At 40.9% G+C, this 14,458-nt stretch overlaps 1 long non-coding RNA gene across 2 annotated transcripts in view; it reads right to left on the bottom strand.

Moving 5' to 3' along the window:
• Positions 1–2,408: 2,408 nt before the first annotated feature.
• Positions 2,409–14,458, bottom strand: part of LOC129208365 (uncharacterized) — a 108,672-nt gene continuing 96,622 nt past the window's right edge. For both annotated transcript variants that reach the window (XR_008577795.1, XR_008577796.1), the window contains one exon: positions 2,409–4,675. This is a non-coding gene — a long non-coding RNA (uncharacterized LOC129208365). The remainder of the gene's footprint in view (positions 4,676–14,458) is intronic.

Here is a 14,458-nt window from a genome sequence, read left to right as displayed (position 1 = left end):
TTTTTGTTGTGTTTGAGGCATGTATTTAGAATTAGCTTAGACAAGGTGCATTACCCTTGAATTATCTGTGTGAGCTAAAGCAAAGCAGATGTAGGAAGAATGTGATTATCTTGGTAATGTTTGTGAAACAGATGCAAGTGCTAGCAGTAGAATAAAGCACCCTTCTATGTTATTAATGTTGTTGCCACCAGGTTAATAATACACCGCACATCCACCATCTCCTTACTCAGTCTACTGGGTAGATATGTGAAAAAAATATTGTTAGGAAAAGGTCATGTCAGAAATATCTATCTAAAATAAGGTTTACCCATTGAAACACTGAACAGACTTTGGCTTCTGACTCCTACAGCATCACATCCCACAGGTCAAAAAAAAAAATCAAGAATCACATTTCTGTTCCCTTCACTTTCTTTTTCAATTTATTTTCCCTCAATATAACATATTCTAAAAGGACAAAAACCAAGCACAAACTACATGACAAGACCACACATGATCCAGGCTCACCTCTCGGCAAGAATTTAGCCATTTCTCTCATGTTTACCACAGGTTTGGTGACTGTTGAGCCCACGAGAAGGAATTGCACAGGTACACATCCGCCCGGGCAGCAGCCCTGTGCCTGGTTTGCCCCAGGTGTGTGGGTGGCAGGGAGGGGTTGGAGCAGCCAAATCACCTCTGGGGTTGTCCTCCCTTAGCAGCCCTTCTTTTCATCCTGCCTGAAGGTGCCGTGCTATGGAGCACCTGCCATCTAGCTTGGCCCATACATTGGTAATGCAAAGGATAAAAGTCCTTCATCCCTCTCTGTCACTGGAAATAAACAAAACCGATGGGGAAGCTACTGCTGTGCAAGGCATTAAGTCATACCTGACACAAAGTTGTGATGTGAGATGAACCAGGAATGTAAGGACTTGGGTACCTTAACACTCAGCCCAAATTATGTTGGCATCTGTCGGCTTTTTTCTAGGCACGATTCCTTCACAGATTTCAATCCCTAGTTAAAAAAAACCCAAACAACCAACAAACCAGAATCTGTAAAATACCACGCATTTGCCTACTAAAGAAAATTGGCAAAGGAAAGATAAAAAACATATATATTTCTGTCACCAGGCTTCTAGGGAATAAGTACAGAGCTCTATCTTACTCTTCAATACTGCATAAGAAACCGAATGCAAAATTTCCTCCTTGAAATACTTTGGCACAAACAACTATTCTGCACTATTTGTTTAGAAATCCAGTGGGGCTTCACAGAATAAAAGCTAGTATCTTCATACTGGTAGTTGAAATAAGAACTAATTTCATGCACAATTGGCAGCGCAGAAGGAACTTCCTTGATTTCCAAAGAGCAAAAGATTTTATGAGGCTGCATATGTATTTATGATTATTTAAGGTTCTTGTTATAATGAAGATCCTTTAAGGAGAGGAATTTTGTATTTTAATTTGCATAAAGACAATAAAAACTCTTTGAGAAGCAATTTCTCTCTATATAAAAAGTGAGAACATAGCACCTCAGTGGCACAGACATCTGTTACTTAAGCAGATGCCACCATGTAAACTCCATCAAGCAACACCATCCACCAATCAGAAACCACCCAAACTACATCCGCAGCCAAAATTCAGTGGGTGGCTGGGAGCCTCCAAAACAGGTTGAGAAATGATGGGTTTTTCTTCAATGTCCTCATTAAGCATTCAGTGGCATTTATTTGTTCATCGTTAACGAACGCTACTGTATCATATGGCTCTGTAGCTGCTCTTTGGTATAAAGTTAATCCCCACGATCTACAATCTGCAATTCTTGCTCATGAGATTCATATCAAAGGAGCGCTAGCCCTTTGACGCGCGAGATGAATAACCACTTCTTTGTTTCTCATTATGACTGGGGTTTAATGTCCTCGTTCAGGAACTGATGTATCAATATCTCCGAAAGAGATTAAATATTGCCTGCTTAAGTGCTACATGCAGTGACACAAACTCCGGGGACTGTATTCGACAGTCGAGCAGTACTGACGAAGTCTGGGGCTGATAAGCCCTTTCTGAAGTTAGCTTACACTTTAAATCAGGAGTTCATGAAAGGCATTAAGAAAAACTATTATATTACTAGAATGTATGGCAGTACGGTTTATATGTTACACCTTGAAGTAAGCGGTAGGATTTTCAATCACTTGATAACCTTGAAACTGCTAAGGTATCAAATTGCTATCATGAATATTGTGCAGGAACAGAAATAACTCAGAAAGCTGCCTTTGTGAATAATAATGAAGGAGAGCAAAGTTCTTCTGGGCTGGCCTCACAATAGCACCAGCAGGCAAATATACACGAAGGCAAGGCATGTACTTAAACAAGCGTATTTGCATTTGACTATATATCAATCAGTTATCAGTACAGCTACATCTTACCTGACCCACAGAGAAAATAAAAAGCCTCCTAGATAACTTTGCCATGCAGGAAAAAGAAACTGCAAGAAACTCATTTTTATATATGCAACTGAAACTATTAGGATAAAATACCCTACGCTTTGATAGGCGTTACATCTTGAACAGAGTATTTTAAAAAACATGCACAGTGCAAATCCTTCCATGCAGGGATTTAATTTAAAAAGCCAAACAACATATCTTCCTGGTTTGCATGCAAGACATTTTAATAAATCCTGAGCTCTGATTCTGATTGCATTCACACTGGATGAAAATGCAGAGATTTCCTGGGTAAGAGAAATCTGAGCCAGCCCTCCAGACTCCCGTGTTTATGTCCTGAATCAGTGGAGTTTATACCAAACTCCTTTTTTTGTTCTGAAGTACAACACGGCTTTAGTCTTGTGGCATTTTCAGGTGACACAGCCTACTGAGATCATCTGACAGCCATGTGAAAACTCAATGTCTGGAGTGATTCATCATTGTGTCAGATCGTCCTGCACTTTGTCACAATGACTGACAATAGGGGAAACTTGGAAATAATACAAAGATTCAACGCTCGCTGATAATGCCTGCATTGTGATTAGAGCAGGCGGTGAGCGTGTGAGGAGAATGCTAATTCTGGCCCCCACCCCCAATTTCATACTGCTTTTGCTTTCAACAGCTGGGCGTCTGCACTTGCTTTCTTAATCTTCACTCCTTGTGGCATTTTTAAATGCAGAACCTTTTTTTTTTCCCCAGTATGTTAAAGAGCCATATTATTACAAATGCAAAAAGAGGCAATATCACGCAGAATGGTAAAATCTGCCAGCGACGCTAGGCACTGTGCGGTGAGAAGTGTCTCTGGGTGGATGTGCCCTTCCCTCCTAAATCCCAACCTTATCAGGGTATCTCACCAGCACCTGAAATAACAGTAAAAACATTCTAAGCGGTAATTCCAGGAATGCTATGAAACCCAGCAAGCACACGTGAATTTGCATGTGGAGCGGAATCTTGCAGAAGGGCCTTATAAAAAATGATTACAGAGAATTTTTTCCTTTATTTTGCATTGACTTGCAATAAAGGTTTAAGATAATTGCTGACTCGATAGGGTATTGACACATGAACAGCAAGAAAAACTGGTTGCAGCAACTTTCATGCTCTAAAGCTCCTCAAGTTTTATCAGTGTTCACAGCAACAACATCAAAGACCACGGACTCAGCTGCATAATTAATTGGGATGAAAAGAGAGGCCCTTTCTGAGTGCTCCAGCTGTCCAAGTTATTTTTCTGGGAAAAGAATAGGGGGGAAAAAAAAAAAAAAGCAGCAAGAACCAGCAGGTCAAACATCTCCGCCTCTTCCAAAGTAACGAAAGCAGCAGAATTTCTCCCATTCCTGTCAATGTAAGAGGAGCGAGTGGCTCTGGCTTGTGTCCCCTGCCCAAGGACAGACCAACGGTCCCGTTCCGGGGTGTGCAGGATGGGACAAGCTCCCCCCTGAGGGTTTCCCCTGCGGTGACCAGTGCAGCACGTGCTGCATCCCCGGCCAGGATGCAGGAACGGGTATCGGGCTGCAGTGAGCAGGGCGACGGCGCGTGACTGCAGCTACTGCGGGTGACGCGGGCTGCAGAGCATGTAATGAACTGCTCTGGTTTCTTGTGGGGGAAAACGGCAGCTCTCCTCAGAAGACAAGACACAGGCAAGTGGCAACCAACCACCTTTGCTCCGTCTCTCCTTCAATTCTGCCTTTTTTACTGCTTCTCCCAGGAAGAGGCTCATGAGACAGCTATAGCGCTGAGCTTGGCAGATGATGCAAATTCCATTTTCTCCCCATTTTAAAAATGGAGGAGTGCAAATTTCTCTGAAGAATATAACTTGCTTACAAACTCAGATGGTATTTATAATTTCAGAGCTCAGTCTCACAAAGAGCCCACTTAATTCGATGCGCACCATTATGCTTTAGAAGCTGGGCCCTTAGAAGTGAAAACAAAATAAACAAAAATTTCTGATGGAAGAAAAAGAATGATTCAGTTATCTAATTGGAACTAGCAATGTATTTTTCTTTAAGCAAACACCATGTTTAAATAGATCCCAAAGGAAAGATGGACAAACCTCCTGCAGCCTGGTACTCTGCTGTAAGGCACCGGATCTTTGTACGAAGAGCTGCGCGATGCCAAAACTGGTTCAATGCATCGGAGGGAAACCATGGGCTGATTCCCGTCTTGGTTACACTGATACAAAACTGAAAAAGCCACAGGCCAAGGCAGAGTCACTCAGAACTCAGTCACTGGTGCACCTGAAAGAAAATGAGACCCAATTAAAACAACTGGTAGGAAGTTATCTAATTTCCAGCGTTTGTGTGAGCTGGAAGCTGAGGTCACTTAGGTTGCTTATATTGAGGCGTAAAAGGCTTTTTACTGCAGTCGGCTAGCACTTTGTGTCTAACAAATATGGGCACACAGCTTGAAAATGTTTAATGAATTGGTACATTAATTTAAGCTCGATAACACATTTCCATCCGTAACTGTAATACTGCTCGGTGAACACAAGTATATGGTTTATTTGCTGAATATGGTTAATTTCAGGATGGTGAGTGAGGATGCAAGAGCAGAGTAGATGTTAAAATACATCCACACAATAAATGATCCATAGATTAGAAAGATGTCAGAAGTTATCCATTAAATAAAGCTCCACAAACATTGCAAGCTGAGGGAAAGAATGACTTTATTGACATTGAAAAATCTCATCATTCACTTCATTTTCTTTAAAATGAGCAGTAAGAAAACCATATCTATTTTTTCACTCTGTTGCTTTGGCAAGATGAGTTTGAACCATCAGCTTAAGGTCTCTGGACCTTTAACTTGTGACAATGGTGATGGAAGATGCAAGTTTCCTAAAATGTCTTAACAACCACAACAGCATCTGTCCATGTAGATATTAAAGATATAGTCGGTGAAAGCAATACAAATCCACAATGAGATTACAATCTAAACAGCTGGGAAACAATTGCTGTGTTCAATCATTCAGGTGAAATCATTGCTGGCCTTTGGACTACCCATTACATTTTTTTTCCCTGGTTGTTTCTTTCTTATAATTAACATGTAGTATCAAGTACAAGATTTTTTTTTTTTTTTTAAAGCACTCTTCCATATGGATTGCAATTATCTTTGAAATATTTTAATATTAAGAAAACAGCAAAAAATAGAGAGCAGTTTCATTTTTAATGTTCCAGTTTAATTAAGAAAGTGTTCAAGTAATTTAAAAATGTAGGCATTAAAATACCAATTAAGCTTAAGGCAAGTTTTTCTATTAATTTTGATGACACCAATACAGGGGTGTCACACAGAGGTGACCCCATAGAAACAGGTTGAGTATTACATTTAGCTATACTAGTGCTGAGAGAAAATAAATTATTTTATGAAGATACTACACCTATTTGGCTAATCCCAACAGGCTGAGCCTTGAGAACCACGGTGCAGTTCTCACAAGTAACTTAGCAAATATAACCTCCTTTCAAGGTTTTAATTACAATTTTAATTTCTCAGATGTCCACTTTGGGTGGCCATCTTGTTGAAAAGTGAAAATATTTAAATATAGCTTTAACTGTGCAGTATGAACAAAACTGAAATCTGTAGTTTGAAATAAAGGCTATTCTAAAGTGCGGTAATTATTTAAAAAATCGTTTATTGTTCTAATTCTGTGTTGGCGGCTAAATGATAAATGTACCATTTTAACACATTAAAATTCATTTATTGCCTGAAACTCTAATGCAGGAATACTGCAAGTTTTCATGGGTGGCAGTAACATTAAGAAAGCAGAAGTCCATATATCTGATCTGAGTATTTACAATTAAAATTTTGTGGGTAGCTGGACCCATTAAAAGCCCAGAATAGATTACCTTGCAGGAACAGCTACTGCAAGTATCCTTACAGACCCAGAGAAAGCAATTCTTAAAGCCAGCCTGGTTATGATGGATTTAAGTTAAATTTATCTCATTTCATTTTAGATCTTAACGTGGTTAATGAGGCTGAAATATGCTTTATTTCAGGGAAGTCGTACTGATCTGGATGAGGAACAGAATTTATGCTGACGTTCGAGTCAAGTGCAAATACCACCATCACTTCTTCATTACCGCGTTAACTGGTGTGATCTGTTCTGCTCAGCGGAACTCGAACAAAATGTCAGGTTCCTAAATGAAGAAGCTCCTGGCTCTCTGCGAGAAACGGGCTGATTGGTTAAAAGTACTTCAACCTTTATTTAATTCATGCCTTATAAGTGCTCTTTGGCAGGAACTCTTGGGATCTGATCTTATGTCACACTTACTGAAACTCATTTAATTATTTGCAGCTGAGGAGGGCAGGGAGATGGTTATCGCACAGGGAAAATCTAATCCTCTTCTTTATCAGCTTAAACCCCAAACCAGGGAAGTCGGTTAGGATTCCTGTACTTACCTCAGTCCCACCCCCTGGCAACTTGTCTGGCAGTACAGGACCCTTTCCTTTTGGTGATGGCTTTTTTGGGGGGGGATTTCTTCCAGAGATTTAAGGGGGCTTTGCAAGCACATGTCCACAGTCTCCCTGAATGCAGACCCTGTCCTGGAAATCTCTCAGCTGCTGCTCCTTCCCGTGCTTCAGTCGGCAACAAAGCCATCAACGGTGGGATTGCAAATATCCCCAGTGGTTGTTTCAGTTGCCAGATGAAGCGGACGGAGCAATTTGGATACTCTGCAAACGCAGGCAGCCGCTGCCAAACCAGGGACCGGGCGTTCACACTGCCGTGACGGTGCGAAGGGACTGTGGCCCCGGTGCCTCTGGAGCACAGGTTAATACCATGTTTTTATAAAGACCAAGCTACTGCCATAGATTTCTAAGTGTTTTTCATGGAACCTTGATAAAAAAAAACCCAAACCCAAACCCGAAAACCTATATGCTTTGTACTGAGGGGTGGGAAAAGACAAACCCCCTACATTCTGCCCTTATGAGCAGAACATGAAATAGTTTTGATGGAAAGCATATGCAGAATATGGGATTCAGCCCAAGGCTAAAGACAGAGAATCAGTGACTTTTATAGCTTTAAAAATTGGCTTTATGACTATCATTAAATTAAAGCATCTCCCCTCATAGGGGACTTTTGTTTCATCAGGGTTTGCATATCTCTTAGCACAATTAGTCACCTCCAAAGTGCTGTCATCATAAAACTTATTATTTTAAATTGTAACTTAAGAGAATCAGAAAAAAACATTGTGAATGAGGAAGTTCAATAGTGGTGAGTCTTAGACCAGCCTGGTTAGATTTATGATGAATTCTTACCTGTGTGATCCCTTTTTTGCAAATTCCAACCTGAGCAACATATAAAATATATGGTATAAATGTTTCCTTTGAAAACTTTTGTACGCTTCACAATTGCATAGCTTAAGAAGTTTGGAAGCCTTGGGCAAGCAAGCTAACGTATAAGAGGAACGCTTAAGAATTGTTTATATGCTTGATTTGTTTTACAGTGCATTTGGTCTTTAGTTTTGATTGGATTGTCTTACTGAAACATGAAGGGCATTTAGAAAGTAAGAAAGTGAATAGGAAACATTTGCAACTATATGCCCAAAAGCAAGATCTTAATGTCAGAAGTAAATTATAACAACTTACATTACTGATGACATACATTATAATTCAAAGCTTGGCAAACCACATCTAGGTTGCTCTTACCATGATCTGACAAAAATGTCTTTAAAGCCTTGTGTTTTTCAGGTTTACAGTAACCAGGCTTTATTTATGCTAGGAATTTCATAAATAAAAAGCAAGAATTACCAAAGACAAACCCAATTTTTCTAAATGCTGCTGAACCTTGTAAAAATTAAAACATTTATGCCAATAATGGTAAGGGTAGGATGGTCCCAGGGGTAAGAGAGATTTCAGCCATCGTCTTTTACTATGGCATCTTTGGGTGACCTTGAAGTGTTCTCTAGGGATGGATCTATGAAAGGATTTAGGTAGTTGTGTCTAAACTTGTTGCCTACAGCTGAAGGTATCCCAGGCCTGGAAGCACTTCTGCTGGCGATGTGGGATGTGCAAATGTGTGAAGTTTTACTTGTGAATGGCAGAGAAGCACATGAGACTTCACACTCCCCCAGCACGTGGCAGCTCTCTCCCACGTGTATCCCGGAGGAATTTCCAGCTCAGCATTGCTCCACAGGGACACAATCTTACAGGAGGATTTGGCCCAAGCTCAGGATTCACAGGGGGATGGGCAGGAGATGAAACCTTCCCCAGTCCCTCATCCATGCATGCAAAACCAGCCACAGTGCTCAGGCGAAGGGTGCGTTTCAGCTCGCTGCTGTCTCTGGCAGCAGCCCTGGGGAATGGCAGGAGCAGAGCAGTTCTTTCTGTGCAGCCTGTTGCACTGGCCGGGGTATCCATACCCGCTCCTCGAACGTGACTGCAACCTCCAACAACCTGCAGTTCCTGGACTTCCTATGCAAAGGGTGATTTCCCCATATTCCATAATCTTTAAAAGATTTCTTTTCCATGGATTTGTCTGATCTTCCCCAAACCCACTTAAACCTTCAACATCCACAGCCTCTTCCGGCAAGGAGCTCCAAAGTTAAATCACAGGTTTCGTGGGAAATAAACAGAAACAAATCTCCTTTTGTTTGTTTTAAACCTGTTCTTGTTTTGGGAGAGGGACTGGAAAGTCCCTGCTCACTCTCTCCCTGCCATTCATGATTTTATCCATTTCTGTCATCTCCCCCATCATGCTTTTTCCAAGCTGGAGAGTCCCAACTTGGCTCCTTTGTAAAGGAGAGCCTTTCCAGCAGCTTAACTCCTTCATCTCACAGGTAGCTGATTCAACGCCTGATCTCTCCAGTACGATTAACCTCAAATTTCCCACTACAGTGACTTGACACCAAGTTTCTCTCCTGGGTAAAGAGAAACTCTCCCTCTGCTTCAGTTTTTATATAAACAGGAGAGGAGAGAGAAAGCAAGAAGCGACAGCAGCCACTTTCTGCAGGATCCCATTGGGGCACTTACAGGAACGACAGACTTGTGTTTCAGTCCCTGCTCCGCTAAATTCTCCACCGTATTATCCTGATTATTCAGGGCTCAGGCACCTTTCACTCCGATGAATGAGAGTCTAGTTTAACCGCAGGGTGAATGACGATGAGGAGCAAGGTGATTGCTCCCAATTTACTCTGGTGGAAATGGCTACCACTTTAGAATCAGGCCCACTGAACAACCAAAAATAAAAATATTCACAGCCCTTAAACATAATAAGTCTGATTTGTCTTCATTTCAGCTGCAATCAGTGAGGAACAACCCAGCTGAAGTAAGCCTGAATGAAACATGAGATGGCATATTTAGGTTAACAATGGCTGAATTACTCTAGGTTTAGATTTTAGTGCAGGATTTTAGTAAAAAAAGGATCCATGCTGTCACAGTGTCCAGACACTGGCGCTGCAAGATCCTGGCACGAGTGCCACAGCATGGCCACAGCAGCCCCCAGCAGACGGGGATGCAGTGGGACTGGAGAGGACAACCCCTCCATGGGCTGGGGGCATCTTGTGTTGGCCACCAGCTCTCAGGGCTGCAGCTGGTTTGAATCCGCCTGGTTCTGAGCATTTCAGAGCTCCTGAACTTTTCATCAAGCCCGAATTTACACCTAGTCTATAACTAAACTCCATGGGGGTTTTATTTATTCTGAAAGCGTACACATACCAAACTAGGTCTATTCTCTCAGTAGAGCACAAGAGATATTTGTTTTAAAATGCACACAATATTATCATTTGTTTTCTGGAAATCCTAAATATCCCTGAGGAAAGTCCACCAAAAGTAAATCAAGTTTAGTAAACTAAAATCTGTTAAAAACCACACTATCTACCTTAAAAAGGAATATCTCTCTTGTATGGAAATGTTTGCCAATTATGTTGACTGTGAAGTAGCGTTCTGCTTCTGCTCTGGTTTGTACAGACAGAATGATGTGTGTGTGTATGTGCATGGAGCTTGTTCACAGCATATGCACAATAACTCTGCACTGGGCTCTGCTGGCCCGATTGAGAAATTAAAAGGGAGTCGTCAGATGGAAAATTAAAAAGTGGCAACAGTTCCAAAAAAATCTATTTAATTCATGCTGCTTATAACCCCCTGAAAAGAAACTAATGAAAATTCCTGAGAAATCTTACCACTCTGAGCACCCATCGGTGCTATCATGATTTGCTGTGCTCTTTACATGTGCTTAAACTTCTAGAAGCAAAGCCTGGGCACAATATTTCAAGGCACTAAGCTCTTAGCGACTAATGCAAAATGTTGTTATCACTCACTAACTGCTTCTTTTTCTGTTTGTTTTTATTAGTTTTTTATTGCTTCCTTTACTATGATAGCAGCAACGCATCAGTCCTGTGCTCCATGGAGCAGGATCTAGTAATCTTACTTAAATCTGAAGCCTCAGGATGCAGTCTTGAACGTGAGGATACCAAGTTGAAGCTTTCTATCACAAGAACTGTGTCTGTCTCCTCCTAGATCCACTGAGGCATCCACAAAGTAATGGGAAGGGCTGCAAGGATGGGAAGAAACTCTCCAAGTATGTAGCTTGAAATTCCTGTCCGAGTTCTCCTTTTTTTGTTATTGCATCTGGATATATCAAATGCATGTTTCTTAATCCAGGCATGGTCCTTGCATGCCCTGTGAGGCTGTGCTTGACCTTTTATCAGCAGAAAGTCTTAATAAATAACTTAATGGAAGAGCTACACTTCTTTCAGGGAAATGTATTGAAAAATCACCCTGCTTTTTCCAAGGTACCTAGGCAGACTACCGTCCTGGTTTTACACTATAACATCACATTTACTCAAACAATCAAATCTTTCCTCCTCTGCATATGAGAGAAATTTTTCTTTTTGAATCAGCCTCAGAGAAATGGTCACTGGATTCAAACTCTGGGCAGATGGAACACCTCTCCATTCTCCAAACACCATGAAATGGTACCATGGAGAGGAGGAGCACACACCAACACAAATACCATCATCTGCTTTTCTAGCACATGGAAATAAGGTGACTTGGCTTCAGCTTGTCTTGCTGAAGACTTACAGCAGCAACTGCTCATAGGAAGGAAATAATGTTTGGTGATTTACTACTATATGATATTTTATGTAAATACATATAAGTTAGACATTGAGATTAATGCCATTTATTATCATCAACATTATTAAACCAAGAATCAAGATCTTCTGGTAAAATCTCTTTATCTAGTCTAGCATGTAAATACAAACAGACAAGTATTTCTTTAGTATATTATTTAAGAAGCTAAAAAACTCCCAAACCACAGTTACCCCAATGATGTGACAAGCATCAACTATCCTCTCAACAGGTTCCCATAAATCTAAGAATTAACCTGTGTGGCATGTGACAAATTTGTGATTAGAAGAAAATTAACATATTCAAACTCTGTTATGCAGACATGATCTGGATCCAAAATGTTTAGTGCTTCCTCTTTGATAATGAGCCAAATTTGATATGAGTGCTTCTTTAGCTTAAGGAGTCCCAAATTCAGACAAATTTATAGTGATAACAGAAGCTACTACCCACCTTGAGAGCCAAAGCACAGCAGTTCTGCAGACTAGGGCTTTTACCTCTGGAGACTCTCGGTCTCAACCTGTATGGGAGCTCCTTTGGAAATCTCAGTCTTGCCACTTGTGGGTGTACACCCAAATTCGACGTTAGCTCACAACTCATGAAGCAGGCAGCCTCTCCGTCAGAGGCCCAGAAACACAGCAACAGCAGCACATCTGCAGGTCAAGGACAGCTGTGGAGGCACCTCAAATCCCACTCACCAACACCATGCCTGCACGGTGGCCGGTCACCTTCAGCTTGGAAAAACCCCACCAAATTCCTACAACAAATTTAAAAGGGACCAGGCAGGCCTGGAAGTAGATTTGCCACAAGACAAGGCTTTGCATGCAGACAAGCTGTTGCAAAGACCACGTCATAGTTTTTATTCCTCAATGTTAATAGCAAAGAGTTAATTAATTTAAATGATCCTCCATCCCTGTGTGTCTTAGCCTGGGGATTTTGAGTGACCAGCACCCACGGCTGGTATTCGTCCAGTCAGTCTGGAAGGACCAGCTCAGCAGGAACAGTCAACAGGGTTTTTTACTCTCTCCACTTCTCATTTATTCAAAGGAGAATGCTGATTTTAAGAGACTAGGTTAGCAGCACACAGTGCCTGCAAATAACAGGAGCCTACCTTGATTGCAATTTGTGGAAGAAAGCATCCAGCCCATGGAGATTACATTCACTGTCCTATACTAGGAAGGAGTTTGACAATAAACGTAAGCATCTGCAAAGATCTAGTAATGACAAGAAGGCCCATTTGTAAGTGACTATGTCTATGTCCATTCTGTTCAATACTGACGTCTTCCTCAGAATCCTAAATATCTCTGCCACCATCACAGAAGGAAGCAACTTAAAAAACCTTCAGTTCCTAAATTGCCTTACGCGAACATTTAATTCTTAGGATGAGAATGTCTAAGCAATACCAATTTAAAATGGAGAAACTACAGAAGCCAGTGGCTTTGAAAGTGAATGAAATTGGTTTGAGATGAGATCTTGGTCAACTGGCATCTGTCACCATTTATGCAATAACATCTGACTGTTCAAGACATAATGCCAGTTCATGTATTGGAGCCTGAGAACCCCTTGGAGCCTTGTCGCTTTTATTTCTGTAAAAGTTTTCCATCAATATATCCCTAGTACAGATATGTTTAACAAGTGCATTAAAAAACAAGTCAAAATAAAGCAACATGCTCTGCCTTTTCCCCAAATGCACAGGAAAACCAGGAGCCATGAAGTTTCTCTGGATTTAAACAAAGCTAACTGAAACCAGTTTGCTGCAGAAGATCAAAACTCATAGACTAAACTTTCTGAGTCCAAAAATGTAACAAACACTAAGCTTACTAAATCAGACTTAGCAGTCATTTACTGTGATGTATATTGATCAGATTATAAGCCTCAGGATTCACTGATTCAGCATACAACAGACACTCAGAGCAGCAAACAGAATTACGGAAAGAAGGGAAGATACCAGATGGAAACACATCAGTCAGCCCATGCCTCCACTGGCGGAACACGGGCCAACCCAAACCTTCCTCCACAGATGATCTAGGTTTGATGCCTGCTTTACGTATCACAGGTGTGACAGCTTCCAAATCTTGAGACTTGGAATTCCAAGCATGCTCTATAGCAAACATTGAAAATAGATCGTCCTCTGTCTTCTAAACAGCAAAGGCTATCCTAGAAAAAGCAATCATTTTCCCACTCAGCATCCATTGATAGCTGAGGAAACTATGAGTTATTTGTCTCTTCCAAATGCTCAAAAATACTGCAGTGTTTCAGAAAGCCCAATAGTGGGATCAAGGGCTCTACAGATATGCAAGCATTACCCACTGTGTCCATTACACAGCTGATAGCATTTATGATCACCAGCTAATTGGGAAAAAGCAAAATGCACTTTTGTGGCTGCTCTAAAGCACCAATGTTTTTATTTGATTTTTTTTAAAAAAAAAAAGAAATAAAACATATTTACACAGTATGTTAAATCTGAAGTAAATTTCCACTTGTTCTGTGAAAATTGAAAGTCAAATGAAAGGGAACTAATCTGGGTATCTTACTGTGGGAGAACCTGCAGTGTGAACTCAACCAAGCTATTAGACACTAGAGAAACCACATGGGAGGGAGCTGCAGGAAATGAAGCTTCATAAGTTCCACTGGTCACAGAATGACTCGTTTCTTTCTTAGTTAGGATTAGCCCTTATATGAGCAAATGGAAAAGCTGTGAGAAACTCCAGCAGGTAACTAATTACAGAATGCAAAATCAAACGCAGCCCATCAGATATGTTCTCTACCCCTCTTTGAGTATGAAAGTGTAGTCCAGCGCCAAAAAAAAAAGACAAAAAAAATTCAAGGCATCTCCATGTTTCCATTTATTTGCTGAAATTATTCTTTTTAAAATAATGTGGCAAGAACTGACATTTTTTGAATATACTAATTCCTTTTACCAAACTGCTAATGCCACTTGCATAGGGAGGGAAGGAATCATG

This window comes from Grus americana, chromosome 6 (genome assembly GCF_028858705.1).
Source record: "Grus americana isolate bGruAme1 chromosome 6, bGruAme1.mat, whole genome shotgun sequence".
Taxonomy (NCBI): Eukaryota; Metazoa; Chordata; class Aves; order Gruiformes; family Gruidae; genus Grus; species Grus americana.
This window is presented reverse-complemented; position numbering and strand designations above follow the sequence as displayed.